Source organism: Dromaius novaehollandiae, chromosome 1 (assembly GCF_036370855.1).
Source record: "Dromaius novaehollandiae isolate bDroNov1 chromosome 1, bDroNov1.hap1, whole genome shotgun sequence".
Lineage (NCBI taxonomy): Eukaryota > Metazoa > Chordata > Aves > Casuariiformes > Dromaiidae > Dromaius > Dromaius novaehollandiae.
Window position 1 is genome coordinate 143,890,227 of NC_088098.1, and position 27,607 is coordinate 143,917,833.

The 27,607-nt window shown below is 40.3% G+C and overlaps 1 long non-coding RNA gene across 1 annotated transcript; it reads left to right on the forward strand.

Moving 5' to 3' along the window:
• The first annotated feature begins 502 nt into the window (after window positions 1-502).
• On the forward strand, window positions 503-19,427 carry LOC135324597 (uncharacterized). The gene is made up of 2 exons (XR_010385909.1): window positions 503-1,094; window positions 18,237-19,427. It is a non-coding gene; the product is annotated as an uncharacterized LOC135324597 (long non-coding RNA).
• The last annotated feature ends 8,180 nt before the right edge of the window (window positions 19,428-27,607 follow it).

Consider the following 27,607-nt stretch of genomic DNA (forward strand, 5'->3'; position numbering starts at 1 on the left):
CCAGCCTGTAATTACAACCAGGACACACGCCCCGGCGGGCTGGGGCGGGGGGGGGGCGGGGGCGAGGAGGAGGAGGAGGAGGAGGAGGAAGAGGGGGGAGACGGGGGCGAGCTGCGGCGAAGGGAGGGGAAAGAGGCGCTGGGCGGCATATTGATCAGCGTCGTCCCAGTCTGCGGCGGCTCCGCTGCAGGCACCGCTCGCCCGCGGCTCCGCTGCCCCCTCTGCGGGCGCCCGGGGCCGCGGAGGCGGCGGCGCCCGCCGCGTCCCGCCGCGACTTGGCGCCCCCCGGCCGTTGATGGCTGTCGTCGGAGAGCTTCGCTGGAGCCGGGCGCCTGACACCTGTCCCCCATGGGCCGCCCCCGCGCCTAAGTTTGCCCGGCCCGCCGCCGCCGCCGCCGCCGCCTCCGCCTCCGGGCGGGCTTGAAGCCGCGGCGGGGCCGCGGCGCCCATGGCTGGACGCCCCGCGGCGCTGAGGCGTCGGTGCGCGCCGCCCCGTCCCGCCCGCCCAGGAGCCGCCGCCGCCGCGCCCGCCCGAGCGCCGCAGCGCGGGCAGGCCCGCGGCGGGCGCTGAGGGAGGCAGCCCCGCCACGCGCCGCCGCCTGCGCGCGAGCGGCCGTTGCTCGGCGGCCGTTGCCCGCCGGCCGTTGGCGGGGCGGCGGCGGCGGCGGGAGCCGTGCGCGCTCGCCGCCCGCCCGCGCGCGGTTCCCGAGTAGCGCCTGCTCCTTCGGCGGCGGCCCGCGGGGGACATGCAGTCCCTCATCTCCCCGGTGACCAAGGCTATTCTGGTGGCTTTGTTCATCTTCGCCATCCTGCTGATCCTCTACGTGATCCTGTGGTACATCTGCCGCGATGTGGATTGCGACCACGGCATCTGAGCGGCGGCGGCGCGGCGCGAGGGTCTAGGCGCCGGCTGCGCCTCGCGGCCGGGACCGGGACCAGGGCCGGAGCCGGGGCCGGGCGGGCGGCGGCAGCCGCCGGGGAGACGGAGAGAAAGGAGAAGGGCGAAGAGAGAAAGGCCGAGCCGAAGGAGCCCGGAGGAGCGCTGCAGTCCCGAGGCGAACCTCAGCTTGACCTTCAGCGACCAGGGTGACCCGGTGAGTCCCCGCCGGCCGTGCCCGGGGCGCGGCGCCCGCTGCGGGGCTGCGCCCTCCCCGCCGCCCCCGGGACGCACGGGGCCGGCGGGCGCGCACGCACACACTCGCAGTCACACACACACACACACACACACACACACACACACACACGCTCAGACACTCACACGTACACACACGGGCGCGCAGATGTGTGTGCGTGCTAGCGGAGGTGTCCGCTCAGAAAAAGCAGCACCCGTCCTGCCGGTCTGGGTAAATTGTGCGGACCCCACCGCCCCCCCCCCCCCACACACACATACACCCCTTTACATTTTTAGCGATGCACACCTCCAACAGGCAGGCGCGCCCTGGGTCGCTGCCAGCCCGGGGCTGCCGCCGGGGCGCAGGGAGGCGGGTGGTGGGACCGGGCGGCCGGCTATGCTGAGCCGTGCTGTGCCGAGCCGGGCCATGCCGTCCCATGCCGTGCCCTGACGTGGCGAGCCGAGCCGTGCCCTGCCGAGCCGGCAAGTGCCGCCTGTGCGGCCCCGCATTGGCGTGCAGTAGATGGCTGCGCGGCGAGGCAGAGGGTAAAGGTGAGCCCAGGGGACGGGGAAGGCAGCGCTGCATCCGTGCATCCAGGGGCGGATTGGGGCAGCGGTGGGAAATTGCGCGTGCATGATTCACGTGCGCGTTGCCCAGCCGACACCAGGAGACCCTCCGGGGGGGGGGGGGGAGCAGGGAGAGGGGTGGCTGCGCCCCGCCTCGGAGCCGGTCACCGCGGGCAGCGGGGGGGCGCAGGAAAACGCGCCTCGGAAGTTGTGCACGGGCAGCGGTCGCTTGCCCGCTATCCCCAACGCTGCATTTTATCGTGGCACGTGCTTGGCGGTACTCTGCGCAAATGGGTTAATAGCTAAGGGTTAAGCTAACGCCCGAGCAATGTAAGGAAATGTTGATTAAAAAGTATGCAGTCGATGCGCAGGAACATACCGAGTGCGCCGGGACACTACGCCGAGCGTATCCTTCCCTGCTGTTTTCACACCTAAAGAATTTGTCATTGAATATTTTTGCTATTGTTGTTTCGTTTAATTTAATACAATATGCTACGGCAGACAGACATCAACACATTGCCTTTAAAGTGAAAAGACCTATTGAAAAGAAAATGGTACTAAACACTCGGGATGCGAATGTTTCTGTCCTTGGCAGACTAGCACTAAGGAATCCGAATCAAGTCTAACTGCGTGTATTATCCCTAGCGTGGTTGCATTCTGACTCTGCAGGGTGTGGATGTGTGGACATACTAGGAAATAAGAGAAAATCAGAGTTGGTTTTAAAGGAGGAAAAACACTATAACCAAGTGTGAAGTCTAATTGTGTGATTCGAGATGATTTGACATTGAGTATTGGTGACTGGAAGCTCACCTTTGCAACAGGGGTCTGTATTTGAAAGGAATTTGTTTGGAAAGAGGTTCTTTTCCCATTTCGAGTTGTGCTTCTGTTCAGATTTCATTTCAGAGGTCTTTTGACCCGACTAGTTGATCAAACATGACAGTACCATTAACGCACCCTACTAATGTGATTATAGCAGCGGTGACATCAATGTTTACTTACCCTGCAACTACAGTAGCAATGCATTTGTTTACTTCTCTTATGCACACTGAAATGTCTGTTACTGAACAGTTCTGAACAGCAAAGGAAGAAAGGAGAAGGAAGGGAAAGCTCTTAAAGGCATTTAAAAACGGGCATAGCTCTGTTTTCCTCATACATATAGTTATCTGGAAAGAAAATGATTCCCAAGTCTTCTTCCTTAAAATTTTTGCAGTTTCACTAGTCAGTAAACTTGTTCCTACTTAAGCAGCAAAAGCCTCTTCACACTTTGACATATCAGGTTGTATCACATGTCCCCTTCCAAACAACAGCAATACACACCTTCTGCCCGTATCCCAGCTGGCAGGAAATAATATGCAATACAGTTGTGGTGACTTTGCCATTCAGTGTTAATTATTTAACAGTAAATCAGTATTTAAAATTGTTAGTTACAGAACTGAATGGAATACAGCAAATCAAAGTGGTTTTCAAGAAACTTTAAATATTGACAGGTTTGTGTGTATGTGATTGTGTCTTAAGTGTCAGTATGACTAAATATGTTTTATAGTACCTGTCATAGCTAACATTATTCAGCTTAACACTTGCAGAGGCTGTGAAATAGTCTATTCAGTTATTGTCTGACCATTAGTGTTTCCAGATGGCTCATTATTTTTTGAGAATATAGTTTCTAGGAGACAAGATATATAAAATATTTTTTTCTAACAGCTTTTATTCTAACTAAAGTAAGTATATGTGTGCGTATGTGTGTATAATGCATATATATATGTATATATTTGTATAAACACTAATGGGTATTTTCCAGCTTAGCAAAACTGAAAAATTAGTGGAGCATTAATTAGGGATATCATATTTGATTTGTAGTTGCAAGTCACAGATTCATTGGCTATGGAAGATAGTATGTGTGTTCATCATTGTGTATTAACAAATGTGAAATCCTAAAAATACAAAAAAATCTTTCCCATTACTGCGATGTCTGGTATAAGAAGACAAAATCCTGGCCTCGCTGAGGACACTGGGGAATTTTATGGTCGGTTTCAATGGGGTCAGAAAAATATTTACAGTTTTGTATGTGAATTTGAAGCAGCAGGAAATTACTGAAGCTAAGAGAAATATTAAAAGAGTAGACAAAGGCAAATTGGTTACAGTGTAATACCTAAAGGTGTTATTTGTGTGTTTATTTCCTTGCTTGCTCAGAAGTGTGGTGACAGTTTTATTTCTACTTAACTAGGTGCTTGTATTCCTGCCCCATTCCAGCAGTTCTCACCAGATTGCTCTCTTCTAGCATATTCCTAGCATTTTCAAAGGTGATATCTGAAATTTGATTTGCTACTGAGATTTGGAGTACGATAGAATCAGATAGATACAGATCACCTGTGAGTATAATTTGGCATAATATGGTTTGTAACATCATGAGTAGTACTTGAAAACACCTTTGTTCAAGGCAAGGACAACTTGTTATCATGTTCCTACTTGAGCCAAGAAAAATCTTTGCCATATTACAAAAATTGGTAATGTCACATGCTGAAACAGCAAAAACTGCAAAAGCAGTTTAGTAGGCTATTCAAGCATTGTGTAAACTCGGATATTTAAGGGCTTTGTCTTTTTTTTGTAAAGAACACTGAAAAAGTTACCACTGCCTCATCTGCAGAAGTGTAATTTTTTCTGAATGCTATAGGTTAATTATTATTGTGAGGCAATGCATTATAACACAGTCCCAGGAATCAAAATACCCTGACCCTCCCATTTGAGTTAAATAACCGATATGTCTTTGGATAAGTCATTTAGGTCTGTGTTCAACATCCTTTACTCAATCCTTATTCAGGCAAACTTCCTGGAAGCTTATTAAATATTTTCCAGAAGAGGCACAGAAAGTAAAGGTAACTGGACAGTGAACCTCTCAGTTTTGCATATTTTCTAATTCCTGCCCCATAAATAGGGCTAATAAGGGCCAGTATCTTCAGTATATGCCTCTTTTCATTGTGTACCATTTCCCTAAAACTGGCTTAAAATGTACACTGAGGATCATTCCAATGTAAGAGGGTCTCCTTAGAGACAAAAGGTTGGGCAAGGTCCACAGAGGGTCACAAAAACACTGCATAATCGAGATACCTCTGTGTCATAGGAGTGCTCAGTTGTTCTTTTTTTCCCTCCAAATGAGTGTAGAGTAGAGCAACCTCCAGGCTGTTGTCACACAGGAAGTCTGGATGTGCCCAACACCAGCCCCATTTACTTAAAGGCTTGATGTAGAAACAATTTTCTGAAGTGCTGCTGTCTGTTTTATGCAAGAGGTCAGACAAGACGATTTCATAATGGTTCCTTGTGGCCTTAAAATCTGTGACCCTTCAAATATTTGTAACATGGCAAGGATTCACTATGTTTATAAACTGCCGGTGGTATTGTTGGGATTAATTATGTTACAGTTACAACACTTGAAACTCTAGCAGGGTCCTTTTAAATATCAAATTTTGAGGCAGTGTTAGGGAATATGGTGTCATGAGAATAGATGTATTAAACCTGAAGTATATGAATGCCATAGCTTTTCTTCTTTCCTTGATGTAGTATGATCTTGCATCAGTAATGTTAATAAAAATTCTAATGTTGTTACAGAGCTGTAAAGTACAGAAATGTTTGCCCTTCAGCTAAAGATCAGATTCTGTATACTGAAATCACACATCAGTTACGTACTGCTAGACACTTGTCTGGCATGTGCCCTCCCTCCTGCATGGCACTGCTTCAGGGACAGAATTTGATATTAAAATGTATGGAAAAGTTACCATTTCTCAACAGATGACTTTTTTTCCCAGTTTTTCTTTGATGCATAAGTGTTTTCTGCTTTTTCTTCTAAGCTATAATCTTCTGAACTGTGACTGTTTAGTACATAACGCAGTTTGTAGACAAACTGCACAAATTGATTTTCCTGAAGTGGGCTGACAAAATGATGAGTGTATTGGAAAGCTGCGCACACTTGAATATTTGTTGTTCTATATTAAACTGGGTTTTTCAAGTAAAATCCCTTAAAATAGCCTTTTTTATTTTAGCGTGCTGCTTTTAATATGCATGCTTAATATGGTTCATATAGTTGCACAGTAATAACTATTGTTAGAGGCACTCCAATAGCTTTCAAAATTTTGCCCAAATGAAGACATTTGAGCTGCAACTTGGAGGAATTCATAATGATGGCTGCTGCTGAGAATTACATCCTTAATTCAAATGTTTTGATGCACTATTTTTGAATATTAAAGATTCTTACTGGTGTTTTCACGAGTTACCATTGAACTGAGTTATATGTAAAGAGGACATACGCCAATAAGGTGACATTCAGAGTTTCTTTGTAGAACATTTTATGAATTTGGATCATGGTTGAGAATAAGGTGTGAAAAAAATTGGTTGTTAACTGATTAGGAGGGAATGGGAAAATAAAGAAGGAAGAATATTACATCAAGATGGAAGAAGAGAGGCTCTATGTGATTGAATTAGAAATCTGCATCTCTGAAACTATCTGACAATCTTTACATGGATGATTTTATTCCTTTAGGCTTGAAACATGGCTCTATTATTGCCCATATACATTTACTTTAAAGCAAGATAATGTTGCAGATGCTTTCTAGAGGACTTTGGGATCAAACAAATATTATACACTGAATTTTTAAATGAATCATTCTCATAAAGAAATCCATTTTCCTTTGAAAAAATAGGCCCGGTTTTTGTGTACCAGAAAAAATATATTAGGAACAAATAGATTTTATATATCATTTTTTCCTCAAAGAGATAAAGCCTTCATGTACTAGGGAAAGAAGCTATTAGGCAATTAACCTATTAAGATCAGGAAATATGTATGAGAAAAGAACATCTCAGAGAAAAATTGGCAGAATTGTAATATTTTAGCTAAAAGCAGTAATAGCCAACACCTTCAAAAGAAAGTACAAATTTTTCACCTAGTATACATTCTGTACTTTGTGTCTTTATGTGCAAAGGAAGAAGCAAATCTGCTGAAGTTATGCATGCTAAAACTTAGGCACAGTGAAGTCTGCTACATGATTATGATACTTCGAGGGTATGATACTTTGTAAAGTCTGCCTGAGAAAATGTTTGGTTGTGAGTGGAGCAAAAGAATATATATACTAAGGGCAGGGGAAAAAGCCTTTTGTATGGCTAGCCTCTTTTATATTTATTGCATATTGGGGTAGACCTGGACACATGAAAAAAATGTTATTTGCTTTTCAGTATCAATTTCAGTGGTAGGTTGTATGTGCTGTGAATCCTATTACACAAATATTCAACAAACTGATTATTTTATATACTACAGCAATAATGAAGCAAGGTCTTCATTAACTGTGGTCTTCAGGGAAAAGGTATATGACATAGCTAACTTGCAGGACATCTTATAAAACCCTTTCAATTAAGGTACTTCTGAAGATAACATACTATCATTATCACCCTTGTGAGATATGTGCATTATAACTGGGATTAAAACTGACTAAAAGTTTGCAATCAATCTCCATTCTAATGACTTGTTTTTATTTCATACTATAATACCATTCTGACAAGTCTAATAGGGACTATAACGAAGTGGGAGGTTAATGAAATCTTGTTATCAGTGAAAATAAAAGGAAGACTCTGTAAGCATACAGAAAGACGGTCGTTGGTATATATTTCTAGCGACTGACATAGTGTGAATGAACTGTAATATGAATTAAGAACTAAGGAGTATGCTTTTATTCATTGACATGGTGATGCAGAAAGATGGCACATCTACCCCTGCCCTCAGGCCACTGCAGCTTCTGGTTGGTTTGAGGATTTTGGTAAAACAGACAGTAGGATTGAAAGAGGCTGGGCATTTCCAATCTGTGAAGTAAGCCAAAGTAAAACCTATGTGAAGCAAACTTACAAGGACATATCAGAGTATTCCCTGAAAATCCCTGGGAGTCCTGTAGCTACTTCTAGGGAACCGGCCTGTGACCTCAGTGAAGCAAGTGCTAATAATGACAACAGCAATTATGATTCCAAGATCTGAATAGAGCTTTGCTTCTGTAGCTCTTAGAATACTTTCCGAAGTATTCTGGGTCTATCACCCGTGTTTTACATATGGAGAAAGAAAGGTATGGGAGGACACAGAGACTCTTTTAAGGCCACCCAACAGTCCAGTGACAGCATATAAGATAGTCTTCAACACTTTCTTTTCCTCTTTCTCTCTCAACCTGTAGGAGGCAATGCACTCTTGTCAAGCTTGCAGAGACACCAAATTGGGGGACCCAGTCAATACACTCGAGGGCAGAGCTGCCATTCAGGAAGACCTAGACAGGCTGGGGGAATGGACCAACAGGAACCTAATGAAACTTGGCAAGGACACATGCCAAGTCCTGCCCCAGGGAGTACAGGCTAGGGGCAGAGGGGCTGGGGAGCAGCTCTGTGGGAAAGGCCCTGAGGTTGTGGTGAGCAGCGAGCTGAAGGAAAGCCAGCAATGTGCCCTGGCAGCAAAGGGGCCAACAGCACTTGGGCTATATGGACAGGAGCACAGCCCATAGATCAAGGGAAGGGATCATCCCCCTCTATGCAGCACTCGTGAGACCACCTTTAGATACTGCGCCCAGTTCTGGGCTCCCAGTGCCGGAAAGACATGGACAAACTGGAGCGAGCTCAGCAGAGGACCCCCAAGGTGGTCAGGGCCGGAGCACTTGCCCCATGAGGAGAAGCTGGGGCACCTGCACTTGCTCAGCCTGGGAAAGAGATGGCTTTGGGAGCACTGAACAGCCCCCCGCTGCCTACGAGGGGTCGAGGAGATGGAACTGGGCTCTTTACAGCCCAGCTTGATGGTTAGAGGACAAGAGACAACAGGCATAAATGAAACCAGGTACATAACGAAAAACTTTTTTCCCATGAGGACAGTCAGGCAGTGGAACAGGTTGCCCCGTGAAGTCATGCCATCTCTGTCCTTGGAGGTTTTCAAGACCTGTGCTGGACAAAGGCCTGAGCAGCCTGGTGTGACCCCAGCGCTGGCCCTGCTTTGGGCAGGGGAGTGGACTAGAGACCTCCTGAGGTTCCTTACAGCTTGAATTATCCTGTGATTTTATGACCCTATGAACCATGTACTCTTTACAGTCTTCCACTGGAATGAGCTGTGGCTTGATTGTTCTAATGTACTCTCTCCTTTAACTCTTAGCCAGGTGAATGAAAAATTTCTAGACCCAGAACTCTGACTTCCTGATCTATTCTCAGTAGTCTTAGCTATCCTTAGGTTTTACTCTGTCCAGCAGTTCATAGCTGGTAACTTGTTACCCAACACTTGTATGGTGTGGGCTGGAGCTGAAGTGGTACACAGCAGTGCATTGCTACAGCAGAACAGCCACTGTGTTGATATACGCATGGAGAATGAAGCTATCAGGTACAAGAGTTGAAGACTGAAGGTTGAAGACTAAAGTCACAATGCAGTTATAGTCTGTTTAATTCTTACACCTCTGTGGGGATTCTAGCACGTTTCTAGGAACTGGAAATTAATTCAGTTACATTGCTCTGACTATAATGTAATCGTGCTGGGCATACTCCCATGCAATATGCTATTTTCCCTATTCTTGCCCAATTTCTGTCTTGCTTGGTGTTCTTCAGCTGTACAAAGCACGTTATGTTAACTGTAATGTCCATGCGGTAGTCTGTACAATAGGATTTTCAGGCAGTTCCTAGCTTGAATATGAACTGTTTTGAAGAGAGAAACAATCCCATGGGAACGGTCAGCTTCAACATCAAACCTGCCATCTCATTCCTAGGCAGTTCACAGTTTATATTTAGATACACAACTGAATACTAACTGGATAGAAAGGTAGTTAATGCAAAAGGCTGTTATATTTTATTCCCAGAAAGAGAAAACATTCTGTACAGTGATCTGAGTGTTTCTCTTATACATGCCTTGCACTTAGTCCTGTGCAGACACCAGTGGGAATAGGAAAGTTCCATAAGATATTAGGGGACGAACTTTATCCTGACATTTCTGGATACACCAATATTTATTCCAAAATTACAAGACTAATTTATCAAGAGTAATTATTTTCAATGCAAATACAAAATAAATGAGAGCGTCAGTATATCTGTTGTTAGAGATTCAAACTTCAATTCTTTCGCGTTAGTATACAGACTGACTTATTAAACTCATGGAAAGCAACATTTGTATATCTCAGTCAATTTTTTTATTTGAAGCTATTTCAAATCATGATGAAAAATATTTTGTGCCTAGGAAGAAGAAAGACTGTTACATATTTGGATTCATAAACCACTATTTTGGAGATTTCTGAACTGACTTTATTTTTTCCCTCGTGGGCTTACAAGGCTGGAGAGCTTTTAAATTAAAGGTGGAAGAGGAGAGAAAACTTGCTGTTTAGCTGGGTTTATGAAAGTTCTCTGTCTTCTAAAACTAAATTATGTACGAAACACCAAGTAGTATGATACTAGTGTTGTATATTAAATTCACAGTCCAATTCCCTTTTTACATTATATAGAGTACTAAGGTGAATGAACTGGATATACATAGTATATTTAATGCATTTATTCAAGAACTTCTATGAGCCTACTGTTTTTAGGAATTAAATATTTAATTGTTCCTGTCCCAGGAACAAGATGTTCACACAAAATTCATTTAATATGAGTAAGTATGTTGGAGCTGATATTGATTCAAATGAAAAAAATGTGAAAGTCTTATCAAATAGTACTACCATTTTGCACAACCAAGGGTTTGTTTTACTTCTGACTTTACTAATAAGGTCATCTAGAAGGTGGAACACAACAGAGAAGGTGGGAACAGGCTCAGGAGACATTGCAACTCCTATTGTGAGTCATTTTCTGTTAATCATATAGGCAAAATCCTATGGGCATGTGGGGTGATGCAGAAATGAAGAGAAAATTTTGCTTGCTGTGGAGGAGATGTTCATTTGTTATAAACAGCTGACTTCAGTGGAGCAGTGCCAATTTATATTAGCAAAGGATATGGTTCTGAAGATATATATGCATTAATAAATGGTCAAAGTGCTTCAGGCTGCAGACAAGAGCAAAAAATACGTGATGCAGCTCGGGCAACATCCAGCCACCTTTGACTCTTCTGTCCACATAGCCAATCATCCTTTCATGTCTGGTTTGACAAGGACTGATGTGACACATGCACCTTAAAACTAATAGTGTTTATTAATAATGTATAATGTGTGTACTGTATGAAATGATGGTAAATTAAAAGTCAAACTGCTATCCCATGAGAAAAAATCTTCATAGTATATGGTTGAGAAGTATAGCAATGTAATGTATGACTGTGGTTCAAAGATTTCAAAAAAAAAGGTAAGCATGAGTAAAAGATTCAGCGCTCAAAGAGCCTCTGTACATTATCAAAAAGGAGTCATTCTTGTATAAGCCTAATGGTATGCTACTGCAATTTTTATGAATGTCAGCTAGCCAAACTGAACTTATTATTCACAGTTTGGTCTTGTAGATGATTAGAGAAATAAAGTGGCACTTGTGATAAGTACAAAAATAAAAACCCTCTTGTGAAAAGTAGAGGGCTAGCTCTGAAAGAAAGCATTCTGGATGGGGTATACTGGTAACTGAGAAGAGTTTCAGAGGACATCTCAATAATAGCTGGAATGAGAGATTGGTGGATAGTATAGTGTATATATATGCATATATATATATATGTATATATAAGTATATACACAGTATAATCTAACTCCATTCTTATGGATTTCTTTTGTAACTCAGTTTCCAGTTCTGTAATCAGTGTCTTAAAACTTCTGTTTTGCTAGAGTGAAACATGTTGTTTGGACTTTGACTTGCGTAATTTAAATTTGCCTCAGGAATGTGGCAAATTCAGGTTACTCTTCTCTGGAAATTATAATTCCAAAAAAGTGGGTGTCTCTGGCAAATCTTTTAAGAACATGCAAACCCCAGATACATCTGGGAAAGCCAGGCCTTGGGATGCATTTCCCGCCAGGAGGCAGCCTGAAGGTGCAAAGAAAAGTCTACCCTAGCAGGGGTTTTCCAGTGTCTGGCAAGGACAGGAAGTGTAGAGCTAGACCATGACTTCAGGAGATACTGAACTGTGGCTGGCACCCTTTGGTGCAGGCTTGGAAACAAACTCAAATGCACACTACTAAATTTGTAGTGATGTGCCCTAACAACCCAAATGTTGTATAGGCCTACACTGATACATGTGTTTAATGAACATTTTACTAAATAACATCATCAATTTTGAAATAGCAAGATGAATTTTCTAATTTACCATTTTTAAGGTAGCTACTGGTTGACTTAAGCCTCTAAATATCCTGTCCCTTATGTTCCTGTGATGTCTGTGCTGGTATAATAACTTTACCTCATTTCTCTCTGAGCAACAGTTTCGTATGTAGAACCTAAGTTTGAATTATGAACTCCATTTATTTTTCTTTTTTATAGCATAATGCTATTTTTCTTTTAGTTGTATAAATGTTGTAAAAGTGAATATTTGACTCTTATAATCAGCTGAATGTTGTCAACTGCCTGATTTCAATTTTGGCAAAGTACCTTCATGCTTCTTAATCCTAATGTACAGCTCAACAGCTACCTAACAGTCTAATCCAACTTGCACTGGAAACTTGTACTTGATTTCCCCTTCAACACTTGGGTAGTGATTTTTTTGCCCTGCTAGGGAACAGGGTGAAAAATCCAAAATTATTGTCACCTTTAAGCATAATGAAACATGAGAATAAGCTCTTTCAAAGTAAAAAGTCAACACATTTTTCCATCTTTTGCTGTAATAGTAGCAGCTGGCATTCGTAGCTCAGAATACTTTGTCTTCTGAATAATGGTACTTGCTAAGGAAAGCTTGCTCTTGTTTTTCTTTATGTAAACAAATTGAATTTTTTTCATTGAAAAACAGACTCAGATCTTACTCTTTACCACCACTTTGCTGTTTTTTATCAATCATGATTTTTCAATTTGTAAGATGTTTCCTGCGATATGTATTACATTATGATTTACACCAGAAGGATTTGTCACCATGAGTTTAAAAGAGATGCTACACATATGTGCATACACACTCATACACTCACACATTTGCAATTTGTTATATGGGCTAGAGCAATGCCCCAGAAATGAAGGGTTAGTTCATTTGATTTCCAAAAGCAGCTCCTGGTATGCTGAAGTTTATATGGCTTTCCATGTCATTTATGCTAGCTTTCAGCAAGGGCGGTGGTAAGAATGGAACTAACCCTGTCACAAACTAAAGGTGCTTCTGAGCTAAATTTGTGGATGGGCTGTTTCCCTGGCCAAGATCATGGCCAGGCTTGTGTGTTTGCTTCATTTCCTACTCAGCACCTTTAGGCAGAAGAAGGAGTGTGAGATTCCCCTCTTTCAAGAGAATCCTCAGCTTCCCCTAATGATCTAACATCCTTTTATCAGGCTGAAGCCCGGAGATGACCTAAAGACATAACACTGTTCTAGGGCATGATTGAAGAATTGGCCTTATATCGAGCAATTCTCAGATTTGGAAAGTGTCTTGATTTTCAACTGATCTGGACAACCTTAGCTCTTACCATTTTTTTTTTTTTGATAGTGATTTATATATCTTTATATAAATTTTAAATTTTAATACAAAATATAAAATATATGGCTCTATGTACATTTCAGTCTAAATATGTATATATTTATACAGAAGCATAAATCACAAAATGAGGAGATATTAAAGAAAGGAGAAACATTTAATTATTTTTGGATTGCCTCCTAGGTATATAACTGAAATATTACATTGTTTTGTTATTTAGTTAGGGACAAAAAAGAGGGAATAAAAATAAATAATAAAATTTCTTCCATTGGGAAAGTTTCTATTCTCTGTTTCACAGTTTACCAAACTACAAAAGTATTTCTACAAATATCTCACAGAAAAATAGTAGCATCCATGGATTTAACAGTATTGCAAGATCTATCTTTTTGTTTTTTTGAGAGTGGCTTGTTCTTTTTTACGTAGAATAAGACCTACTGGAAAAGGCCTAGTCAGTTTGTAGAGAAAATTATTGATTTTCCCATAAATTTAAGTGCACTGGTGTGGAAAGTATGGTCTTAAACTTCTAATGCATTTTTCAAATGTAAACAGCAGTGGGCTTTGATCAGCTGGCCTTTGTGTTTGTTCAGGATCTAGCACCCTGGAGACAGAGTACTGTGATAATAGGAATAATATCACCGTAAAAACAACACAAACTGTAAAAACAGGAATACTATCTAGCCACTATTGTATAAATATTAACACCTACACAGCAGCACAATGTCCAAGGCTTAAAGAAAAAGATCAGTATTAGCACCCATGTTTTATAGGGGAGGTAACCAAGGCAGAGGAGGTTGAGGTGGCTTGCTTGAGTTCACCAGAAGGACTGTGGAAGAACCAGGCTTAGAAACAGGCTCTGTGAATCTCAGTCCAGTAAGCTATACTGCACTGGAATAAGACAGTGATGTTGGTGATTACTGGTTTTGATCTGAGAATGTAGTGGTAACAGGTTACATATCACTACACTATCATTTTATATAATTTTCCAAACATTTATAAATAATTCAAACTTCAAGTTGGATGTGGCACATCAAAGGTATCTTGTCACATTCCCTTGTCTCTTTACATTAAAGGATCACTGGAGGCAGTGCTGACATGTAATAGCCATTAAATAAAACACAACATTTTGAAGTGAATGACATCTGAGTACTATACTTTGGCTTATAATGGGAAAGCAGGAGCATTGCTAATAAATCTGGTTTGAGCACTGACATCCCGAGGACAGTTAGAGCAGTATATTGACACTGGAAACCCTTGTTACTTAAAAAAAAAAAAAAAAGAATAAAGGCAATTGTTGACAAAATGAAAGAACATTGTTGAGTAGAGAGGGTAGGGCCCTTCACTGTGACCATTCCTCTTAAATAATATGTCATTATTTTAATGACATATTATCCATGTCGATTTATGCTAAAATGGGAACCACTGCTTTCAGTGAAATGAAACAGCATCTCAGATTCAGATTGAAAACCAAAGCAAACCCAAACTGCAAATCTTATTTTATTAAAATGTATAACTAGAGTTTTTATTTGAAGATATCTTTGACCTTCAAGCTCTTTTCTTAAATATGGGAACAACAGATGGTGTTGCTGAATGTTTAAAGTTGCATGAATGAACACATTAAGGAATGGACATAGTGCAAATGAAGTCTAGAAACATTTCAGAAGGATTCAGAAGGCAGAACTGTCCAATAAATTAAGAAAGCACACAACCAAAGCAATGACTGGCAATGGCATGTTGACAAAAACAAGACAGTTTGTTATTAGTGACACAGTAAAAAGGAAACAAAACTGTGTGAGGACAGCTGAACTAATGATTTAAACTTGGAGAGCTGTGTTACAGACAGAAATGCCAACTCCCCTGAACTGTATAGGAAGGAAGTGATGTAAATGAGACTAAGTGGTAGTATCCTATTAGTGACTGAAAATGCAGTACTTTCTGTGATAAGAGATTTGGAAGGTAACATAAGCAATTTAAGGAGGTCTCAATCAATCAATTAAATGGCTTGCTAGGAAAAAAACCCTTTTTAAATGAAAGCTTATGGGATATTCAGTTTAAAATGTCTGGATATTATTAATACAATGTGATGACTTTTTTAGATATTGTAATAATTTTTAGAACAAAGAAATGTGGATAAAAGATCTGCAGGGAAATTTAGAGACTGTTCTCAGCACTCCACTGCCCTCTTTTGCCACCTACCAGGAAGAGCAGCAATAAGCAGTCACAGGTGCCATCACAGCAATGGGAACCTCTGTCTCTCGCAGGGCGTGTACCCTTTGAAAGGGCTGGCAGACCAGTTACAGCCCAGCAATTGTCCTTTGGGAATCTTCTCTTTCTCATTATAAAAGGAAAACTACTGCAAATATTAAGTCTTCTACATGGCCGAAAACCAAATATTCATAGTTCACTTCTGCAGATATTCCACTGAATTCTTAAAGAATAATTAGAATTTGATCCTACGTGGACTTGTTCAGAAAGTATTGCTAAACAGTGTCTAATGGATATCCATAAGAAATGGAATTATAAACTGCATGAGGAGTTGCCCTCCACATGCATTCTACTGGGAAACAATACAGCCTTACTAATATTACCTCTGTAAGCTGTTTTGCAAAGGAGAAAATCACCTTAATTATTTACTTTCTTTCCATCTTGTTTATCAGGAAAAAATATATTTTGAAAATTCTGGGCTGGCCTTTCAAAATCCTCCTGTTAGTTAACAGGACACACTTGAATAATTATATTTATGCTTATCCTTCTATTTTTCACAGTTGGTAATGCCCTCTAGCAGCTTGAAAATGATTTTGCTTTTCCTACCATTTTGACACTGAAATTTATGTAGAAAACAAATAGCCTTTGGCCTGCAATGTTATCTTGCGAAGATATTTTTTGCTTTTGCACTAGCTTCGTTGACAGTGAAAACACAGTGGCTTGGAATAGTTTTTATCTGTCAGGGTTCCTGCAAAGTCAGTAAAAAATAATAATCCATCATGAACAAATTCATTCATCTCTAATCAGAATTTCTTCCTGGGTAAACTTGGCTCCCCTTATTTCTACAAGTAGAACTTTTGGGTTTTGTTCTTGTATTTTATGGGGAAATGAGCCTCTTATGCTGTAATTATTTGTACAAAAATATACATGGAAAGAAACATAAAGAAAAAGACAACATAGAAAATGTTAGTGCTTCTATATTACATGTATCCTATTACACCATTTTATTGACAGTTATTAGACTATCATCTGTTACAAGCTGTAGACTTATAACAGCTAGCCAAGATTCTCTTTTAATGTGAAGAGGTAGTAATCTGAGGATGTTTAACTTCTGTTATTGTCAATGGCAACAGATTTGTTGACATATAAAGTAGTTGTCATAAAATATTTTCAATGGTTATTTTCACAAACTAGTGAATAGCAGCCACTGAAAGGTTGATGCAGTACTATACACATTGCTATATTAAAGTCTGGGAGCAGGACAATTGGAATGAAGAAAATGAGAAGACTGCTGGGGCAGCAAAAGAGCGTTACACAGCGTGAGAGGAGGAGGTGACAAAGCCAGGGAAATTTAGGGTGGATCATAAAAGCATACAGAAAATTAGGATGTAAGGAAATTAGACTGCTCAGCCCTGTTCTCAATCCATGGGCCCTGATGGGATGCATTCGCAAGTGCTGAGGCTGATGTCACCAGGAGGCCACTCTTGATTATCTGGAAGGTTGTGGCTATTGGGAGGGGTTCCTGAGGACTGGAAGAAAGAAAGTATTGCTCCAGTCTTCAAGAAGGGCAAGAAGGAGGGTCCAGGGAACTACAGGCCAGTCAGCCTCACCTTGATCCCTGAGACTGAGGAACTACTAATCCTGGCACCATCTCCAAGCACATGAAGGACAAGAAGGTGATCAGGAGGAGTCAACATGGTTTCAAAAAGGGGAAATCATGCTTAATCAACTTGATAGCCTTCAGTGATTGAATGACTGGCTGGATAGATGAGGAGAGAGCAGTGGATGTTGTCTGCCTTGACTTCAGTAAAAGGGCTTTTGACACTATTTCCCGTAACATCCTCATAGACAAGCTGATGAAGTATGGGGTGGATTGAAAATAGGCTGAACTGCTGGGCTCAGAGGGTTATGATCATGCTGCTTCATGAAATCCAGCTGAAGGCCGAGCATTAGTGGTTTCCCCTGGAGGTCGATAATGGGGCCAATACTATTTATTTCATTAATGACCTGGATGACGGGACCAAGTGCTCCCTCAGCAAATCTGCTGATGATACAAAGCTGGGAAGAGTGGCTGATACACCAGAGGGCTGCGCTGCTCTTCAGAGGGACCTCAATAGGCTGGAGAGATGGGCAGAGAGGAACCTCATAAAGTTCCATAAAGGGAAGTGCAAAATCTTGCACCTGGGGAGGAATAACCCCTTGTGCCAATACATGCTGGGGCCAACCAGCTGGAGAGTAACTTTGCAGAGAAGTACCTGGGGGTCCTGGTGGACAAGTTGGTCATAAGCCAGCAATGTGCCCTTGTAGCAAAGAAGGCCAATGGTATCCTGGGCCGCATTGCCAGCAGGTTGAGTGAGGTGATCCTTCTCCTCTGCTCAGGACTGGCGAGCCACATGTGGAGTGCTGGGTCCAGTGCTGGACTCCCCTGTGCAAGACAGATGTGCACCTGCTGGAGTGAGTCCAGTGAAGGGCCACAAAGATAATTAAGGGACTGGAACATCTCTCACACGAGGAGAGGCTGAGAAAGCTGGGACTGCTCAGCCTGGAGAAGAGAATGCTTGGGGGGGATCTTATCAATGTGTATAAGTGTCTGATGGCAAAGTATAAAGAGGATGAGCCATACTCTTCTCAGTGGTGCCCAGTGACAGGGTGAGAGCCAGTGGGCAAAAACTGATATACAGGAAATTCCTGAAAACTTGGCAAGCTGCTCAAGATGACCCTGTTCTGTGCAAGGGGGTGCCTTACCTACCAGAGGTGCCTACCAACCCCAACTATTCTGTAATTCTTTGATTCTATTTCCTCTCCAATCTACAGTTGGCCCAACTCCACTGAATTTTTGGCAAATGTGTCAGCATACCTACGTTCCTCCAGCTGCTACTCCAGCAGGACATAAGAGAGAAAAGAGAGAGAGGAGCCAGGATTATACCAGACTAAGGAAATTGAAGAAGCGTCTATAGCTACAGTCCAGCTGAAGCTGTGGCACTGCATATGTACCGATCGCAGTTGTAACACAACTACCTGACAGTGTGAGACACTTGGCAGCTTGATGATAACAAACGTGTTGAAGTAACAAACTATAGAGAATTCACAGCAAATAATCTGTGTTTAACCTTCCCCTCTTGCCTTGTCTTGCCTTGCCTTCCCCTCTCTTCCCTTCCCTTCCCTCAGATCCAGATATCTACAGATAATAGATACTGACTTGCACAGTGCTTCTCATGGTTTGTAAAATTCTTGAGCTCAGTTTCAGAGGTTCCCTTTTTTTCTGTTTTTTGTCTGTTATAGAAAAAAACATAAACATTCATTCAAGCCAGAGGTCCAGACAGTTAAATTACAATTTTGGTGTACTCAGAAAAAAACATTTCCCACTTTCAAGCCATGATTTTAAGCTTTTTAAAATTTGCTGAGGTTAGAATGCGTGAAGAACTGGAGCAGCGCAAGAGAGCATCAGGGTGGAAAACCTGTAACAGAAGGACTAAGCTGCCATCCCATGGGATAAATTGAAAGCATCTGAAATGTGTATTATTGGCTTGGATGAGAAGTGTGCTTTTGAAATGATGCTGCTGATTATTGCCACTTCTTGCCCTTTAGTTCTTATCTCAGACCTATCTCAGAGAGTGTGAACTGGGTTCTTTTTGGACAATCTACACTGCAGGATGCAGTCCAGAAGCCCTCCTATGTGGGCCTCCTGTGCTCTAGCTATCATACACTAGTAATACTGGTTATACATGGCTGCCAGAAAAATAGGGCTTGCTTTCAGAAGTTCCAGGTTTTTCCAAAAGCTTCAACTTTAAAGTGCTTCAAACCCTAACTAGCTTTGAACTGACTTCAAAGTGTTGCTTAGAACTAATTCTGTAAAAGTGATTTTTCCTGTGTTCTGTAGAATTTTCTGCTGTATGAAGCAGTCATTAATGATATCCAGAAACTTTACCTTTAAACTCTCACTAGAACATTTGGACAACATGTCTACCAGCAGCTGAAGTCCCTTATATATATTTTATGCGATATTTGATGTTTATTCTTTATCTTGCAGCATACTACATTTAATAACATTTTTAACTCTAAAAGTATAGCTATAAAAGTTATTGTAGGTAATACCTAATTAAAATTAGTATTAGGAAAATACTAAAATATTAATATTGTGTATTCATACGGTTTGGGAATTTTTATTCTTATAGGTATAGATATTCTGCAAATCCTTTTCTTTATGAGGCTATAACTATAATCTGTACAAAGCAGTTGGATATTGGCCATCAGTCCACAATGGTCCAAGATTTCAACCTGAATTTCTCCATTAAATGTTTTTTGTGTTATACAATATTTTTCTATTTCAGTGATCAAATATTATATTTCAGTGATCAAGTGTACCCAAATATTAGAGAGAAGCAGGATTTCTTTGGATTTCTGTTATTTTACTATGTGATTTTTAAATTTTTTTATATTGCTACAAATGTACGATATGTTGTTAGTGCGGCTGTAAAAAGATGCAAAGGGCAGTAGTCATGCATGTTACATTGAACTTCAAAGGAAACTGGATGCGAAACAACTCAGGGTATTTTAGGCATTCCAATATATTGGACAATAAAAGAACAGTGACAGGCACCAAATTATTGAGAATTCTAATGTAGTTTTTATTTGGTCTAGCAAAAAGAGCAAAGAGGTGTGGCAGTGGCCATCTATTAACATAGTCCATTAATGACAGACTCTGCATAACAATTATATTGAATTATCTATTTATAAAATATAAGTAAAAAAGAGAACTGAAAATTAATTGTTAGGTCCAAGTAGCCTGCATGTCAGAATCATGCTCTACAGGATTAGACCCATGAATTTTGATAAGTTGAAACCAGCTGGGAAATAGCTGAAGGGAAACATCTGTATAGATAGCTAATTGAATGATAAAACTGTGTACATAGACTAGAGGGAGGTCGGGGATGAAGGATGTAATTAGTCAAAAAAATGAAGTAACCTTTACCATTCAGTAAACTGCACTTTTAACTGTCTTACATTACTGATACAAGTAGTCAAAAGGGATGTCTCTGAATATCTAAAAGAAAGAATGATGACCAGCACTCAGATGAATTTGTAAAGACAAAATCATGTCAGATGATGAGGTCACATTTTATAAAGAAATCAAAAAAGTAGGAGTTACCAGAGATGTATTGCGTATAGAGTGTAATAAAGCATTTGATACTGTCACAAAGCATTATCTTGAAAAAGAAAAGATTGGCTTCAGTACAGTCAGCACTTCTACTGACATTGACCAACAACTTACTGGCAGACTGTATAAAGAGGTGAGAATTGTTAGGAATTAGAGAGGAATGTTTTCAATGAGATATCTAAAGAGCAATTACAGGGCATACTTTATTTAACATCTTGTGAGTGGTCCAACTTGAATAAAGGTTCCTTTGGACAGGAACATCCTTGGTCTTGTGTTTTCATGGTCCATGGTAGACTTCCCTTGGCTGCTTTGTGGTAATAATAATTGATTAAAAAATCCAAGATATATTTTACAAATTTGACTTTGTCCATTTGCAAGACAGATTTGCAAGGTTTCATCTCCAATAATGTTCCAATGGGTCTGTCATGTGGAATTCGTAAGGGCTAATTTTTAGGAAGGCCAGTCTCCCTTGACTCTTCTGTTGTGAGTGGAAAGAAGACAGGTCCCCATTCAGTATCTAATTTAGCTGCTTTGGGTCACCGTCTAGGAGGGTCTCTCACTCTCTAGCAGCTAAACAAGAAGCTTCTGGATCTTACTGTTTAAGATTAACATTTGTGGTTGCTGCTCTTAGCTGCCCTGACTCTGCCTTGTTTAATTGCCATTATCAAGATTTTTTGGGGAAAATACTGGCCTTCTCCATACAAAATTTTATCCTGATCAAAGTCATAAACAAGTCCTAATCCTGATGAAGACAATTAAAATCTTCCCAAATAATATCTGGATGAAGTTTGAATTGGACAAGTGTGTCACAGTATTGTATCACTGAGGTAACTAACAGGGCCCAAGTTCTAAGAAGAAGCGGTCTGAATTTAATGTCAGAGGAAGGAATTTACCCCTTATTGTTTGGAGAAATCTATACATACTGTGGCGTTTTATGCTTTACCTCCATTAGCAATACTGATATAAATTAAAGCTACATTCAAATATAAACTTTATCAGCTCCTGAAATTCAAGCAGAATGGAGATAACTGCTTCCAGGCAATCGATAGCTCAAGCTAGTATAGTAGATTGGACTCTGGAAAGTGAAACAGTTATACAGGATAAACAGATAGTAATTCACCATACAGGGATATTTATATTCAAAACAACTGTTGTCACAATGTTGAAATGGAATGGAGGAAAGACTGGAGGAAAGTTGAAGACTGCGGAATTTTTTGTAAAGAGTAGTTTGCATAGAAAATTATTAAGAATATTGGTGATTTCCTCTATGAGACTAGAAACAGCCACCCAAAACTGTCCTCTGAAGTACTCAGCAAAGCAGTCAGAGCACCAGGTTCTTCACACAGACTAGTTCAGTTATCATCGTGTGGCACCAATAAAAGACAAAGACAAAAGATGCAACACCTGAACTGTGACTCTGTGCATGGCAGTTGTGTATTGTCTGCAGTTCCTTGGTGATTAAAGGTATATACAAAGGAAAGCATAATCAGGTAGCTGGTACCCTTCACTCGGGATACGTTGATAATGGCATCTCCCTACAGATCATAACTGATAAGAGCACAAAACTAACTTGGGAAGAGAAAATGATAATGACTTAACGTCAGTGGGTGACTTGATGACCAAAAAGACCCCCAAAGAGCCCATTAGTTCAAAAGACTTCAGTATCATCCCCACAAAAGTCATAATCGTAAACACTACATGCTGATAAGATGATCATCTGGCACAGAAAAAATAAAGATATCCAAGTATCAACTCATACAAACTGAGTTATAAAGAACCTAAAATAGAAAGACAAAAGTAATAATAATAATTACAGATGCCATGGGGACGCTGACCAAGACCTCAGTGACTTGGAAATTTGAAATCAGTGTCCAGAGCCTAAAAAAGGCTGTTTTTTGAAAGTATTGACAGTTCTGTGATAATGTTTTCACACTTAAGGATCCAGCTGCCATAAAGATTTCTAGGCCAAGTATGTCCCATTAAGATTTGTATTTGAAATAAGAAAATCATATGAAGGATTCAACAACATTAATTTAAATATTAAGTTTGTGTAGTCTAGCTAACTGAGAAGAAAATAAAAATACATTAAGCAGGTCATCTGCCTTGGAGATACAAAGAACAGTGAAGGAGAAGGGTTTTATTTCAGACTGTTTCCTGTTCAGAGGATTACATAAAGCAACTGAAAAAACGCTATAATGTCTGTAGTGTTGGGAGCTGAGTATGAGTGTATGACAAACTCTTCGTTCTTGCCTCTCTTTCTGAAATAAAAACAACACACAGAGAAAGAATAATTATGCTTTAATATGGGATATATTAAATAAGTCAACAGCTGAATAATTTCTGCTTATCTCCTATTTCTGTGATTTTTTAACACACAGGATACTGGCATTTCTAATCATTTTGTTCCACTGGAATAAAGATCTGTTTATTTATTATTGTCAAAAAATATCATATCTAACGAATAAGACTTGCGATTTCTGATTCTAACAATTAAGTGTTTAGCAGTGCTAGAAGTATTATTTATCCTTTAAATAATTTTTAGGGAAAAATTTAATATTGGTATTTTACTGAAAAGGGAAAAATACAAAAAGCTCTTTTATTAAACACATTAGAAACTTCTTTGAATGCCTACTGTATGAGCATATTGGAAAATAAAGCAAAATAGAACTAAACAAATGTAGCCTCTGGTAAAAGACTTAGGTGTTAAGATGTATGTTCTCGAAGTGTCTTATAAACAGTAATCAAGTCTCATAATTATATAGTTTTATCTATTTTTTTAAATTTCTTTCACAGATAGTAATACCCACTCATTAAAATTCTTTCTTTACTCTCCCTTCTCCTCATGGAAGAACAATTAAGGACATGTTTTGTTTTGAGAGACATAAAGGTCCCATTGACTTTAGTGAGAGCTTAATATATACCCTCTGATGAGAAAATTTGGTCTTAAGAATTGTCCAATTAAAGATCCTTACTTAAAGAAAGATTTCCTTTATAAGGAAGCTTTTGTGCAAGTTAGCAGTGAGCTGCAGTGATTTTTTTCATCCAGTTAGTAGTTTGTTGTTTCCGAAGCCCAGTGATTTCACTGAATATGTAACATTCATTGAAAAGCAACATGCTATTCAGAGGACTCTTGTTTTACATAATGTTTTCCTTTTTTTTAATTACAATGATAACTGACATTGCAGGAACTGGCTAGAAATTTTTCACTTTAGGTCTTCAGTCATGCTAAATGCCTATGAGTGTTCCAGCGTTTTCATTAAAATGTCAGTTTGGTAGGCTGTTGCACCTGTGATCAGAGACACCCTGTGGCAACACAGAGATTGCTGAAGTCAGTGGATATCTGTGTGAGCTCAGATTCCATCTTTTCAGTTTTCCTTGGAATGTCCAATTCTGAGAGTTGAATAATAAAATTGTGACACCAGAGCAATGTGAGAAATCTGTGCATGTATGAATCAAATTAAAAAGCTAGATCTGGATAAATAAACAAATAAGGCAGCAATGATACAAAAATATAATTAAAATTAAAATGGACTGAGAAGCTAGCCTATGTGTTGGTGAAAACATATGGAAAATTTAAAAGGGAAACTGCTATAAGTACTACGACAGTGAGACAATTGTCATGATGTGTTTCATGAGATTCTTTTATTTTTAAAATCCTCAGCTTTGACATCTAATTATATCAGCCTCCCAATACTTTTAGGAGAAGTGGGTGTCTAATGATCAAGATTTGTAGTAAAAAGTGGCATTTTACTGTACTGAAAGCTTTGTAGACCAGAAAGCAGATAAAAAAATCCAAAATGTATTTGTTTACAAAAAAGCCATGATTTTTAGGCTAAACATGCTATTTTGAGACATGTGCCTGCTAAAATGTGCTAAAAAAATCACGGTTGCCAAAGTCCAACATGCAAATCATGATTTGGAGTGGAATCTTCCTACCTTAGACATCTAACTCATATTTGAATCTTACATGTCTAGTGAAGCCATCGCCATGAGGTATATGCCTGAGCAATGGAGAGAAGTAGGTGCCTGTGAAAGCCTCCAGAGGGAGATGCTGACCAGCAAACTGTGTGTCTTCTCTTAGGAAAACACAGCCGCTCCCTGGAGGCCTCGAGAGCCACCTGCTTCTTTCTACTCATTGTAGAGAATGAGGCACTAGTACTAGGAGCACTAGGAGGATGGTTTCACTGGACTCCTAAAATTTAGGCACAGCTCAAGTGATGCTTTAACACGTGATCTTGAATGCTTGGGTTTGGCAGTCCTGATTTATTGACATAGACCTTAATTTTTTTTCCCTGTGTTTGTGTGTTTGCTACTTCAAATGCCGTTTACAGGGATGCTGATGGTTTAATGATGTACTTGGAATCAAAAAGGTTTCAGCACTGTATTCAAGTACTTACTTTTATAGAAACCTAGTTTTAGTTGGCACTTCTTTGAAGTAGATGAGCGTTTGGACAAGACTCTTAAGAAAGAAGAGTTTACACAGGGATGCCTCTACAAAAGAGAGGTTTCTACACCTGAGCAGAATAAATGAAATATGCTCCAGTGGTGGTCTCTTTGGGAGTCCCAACCTTTTATATGTTGGGATTGTGTGGTGGGGAACATTTGCAATAGAGTGTACATCTGTTATTTTTTAATGCTTCCTCAGACAAAAACTATTTCCTGAAGTTCTGCTGGGAAGTAGGAGTATCACTACCTACTTGGCAGTTTGGCAAAATGCTCGAAATTTCACCATCACCAATCGGCTTTTCAGTTTGAGCATGTCCCTGTTAACTATATTCATGAAGATGAGCTTGTCAGGCTATGGAGACTGACATTTGCTCTTGTAGAGAGATGCCTTTATGTGGAAAGTTATCAGATATTAAAATGATTCTTCTACTTCAGGATAACCATTCACTTTTATTTCAAGTCAAAATCAAACAGTTGCTTTTGGCATGAAAGACAGGGAAGGCAGGCAGAGAAAGAAAGAGGACACCTCATAATTAAAATCAGACTTTATCTTTTACCTTACTTTATTAAACTAGTGAAGAAAATAGTGTGTTTTTATTTCCAAATGTTTAGACACTCCAAGTAATATTCAGTCATAGCAACACGGCTTTAGATTAAGCAAGAGCTAGCATCACAGTAGGAAGCTTATCTAAGTATTTTTAAATGTTCTTAATCTTAAATGGCAACATAATCTTTGAAAAAAATTCAGTGTGTGTCTCAGAAAATTGACATAGGCATAGTTATGAAGTGGCAGCTGACCTGCAAGTGTGGTGTTGCCTAGCAATCCCTCACCATCAGACAAAATGCAGAAGTGGGTTAGAAAGATTTACACAAGGAAACAGATAAATGCTGATTTTCTCCAGAAGATTCTAATTTCTGTAGTTGTTAGGAAGGATATTCATTCATAACCCCCCTTCTTTTTTCCTTTTTTTTAATAGTTGAAAAGCATTTTGAAACTGAAATAATCAGTTCAAAGATGATATGTCTATGAGAACAAAAGTGCTTATGCTTCTGAAACACTAATTTAAAAAATAGTTGCTGTAACTAATAAGTTTGGAGGGAAAGAATAATAAATAAAAAGGGAATGTTATTCTAACACTTCCATGAAAGTTTTTATAGCCACTTTGCTTTCTGGATCAGTTGCCAATGTCCTGACCCTGCTACAAACTCTTTGCAGCTGTGATGCTGAACCTGCTGAGAGTCTGACTGCTGTCAAAGAAAGTGCCAGTCCAGCCTGAACTCGCTGCATGACTGAGGACTAAATTATGAGCAGTCTGGGTGGAGACATATTAGACAGGAAAAGCTCACCAGCTCATCAGCTCAGCTCATTGTGAAACTCTTGTGCCAACCTATTGCAATGGAAAAGGAAGTATTCTGAACTTGTAAACTTGGGGGCAGAGGTTGAGAGTTTGATGGAGATGAGAAGCTTCTTTCTCCCTCCTCATGTTTTGGTGTATGATCCACTTTTCCTCCCTATATAGTAGCAGATAAGGAAAAAGGAGACATTTTGGTTCAACCTGCTTGCCATGTCTAGACAGATCTCTCCCTGGGTGCAAAGAGCAAAGTAAAAGCTTTCTTTATCACGTTTTACGATTGTGTTGTAGAAAATGCAGCATGGAGTGATGCCTTCTGGAGTACTATGTAGCTGATAAGACATCATCCCACTGTACAAAATAGAGGTGCTATCTCTTGCTTTTCCTGGAGATTTTTCATGTCTCTTAGGAATGACAAGAAGGGTAGCCGTGGTTCCATCTCTTCCCAGTCCTCCTATGAACATTCATAGCCAGGCATTTTTTGCACTTTCAGACTGTAAAGGACTGCAAGTGCACCAAGCCTCTTTATGTAAAATGCATTCCCTCCCACCCTTAGATCTGCTCAAAGCCCAAACACAGACTGAGCTCTCACTTCCAAAGACTTCTATGTGAAATTAATGCTGCTAACAATGCTGACAAGTTTAGTTTGTAGCACTCCAGAAATATATCTACCCAACTGAAAGGTACAGGATATTTGCTGTCAGAATTCATCAACTACTCAATACAAAGATCTTGAGAACTGAAGCATAGCATAGGGTAGGGCAGGTCTGTAATAGGTATATTGTGTGAATTTCCATAGAGGATATTACCAAATGTAATAGTTGCCCTTCGAAAATAAGCACAACAGCTTTCCACTTGTTGGATATTCTAATACATGGTCAAAGTGTGAAAGGAATTTAATACCTCTATCATTTAATCTGGAAATCTGACATTTCTAAAGCTGATGACAAATGATTTTCAAGGCACTTTTCTGAGTTTATTTAAACTGAGAGGTAGCTGTTATCTTTCTGAAATGTCAGACTGCTTGTCTGAAGACTACAAATATTCTTTTCCTTTAAATGGCATTAAATATGTGAGAGCAGGACACATAGGGTCAAATAAAGACTCCTTTGTGCAATAAACAGCTCCCAAGTCATAAATCATCACTTTATGTAAGTATCCAAAAAGTTTTCAGCTCATTTTTTGTCTGACCTTTTAACAAAAGTACTTCTGCTTGCTAGGCAACTGAT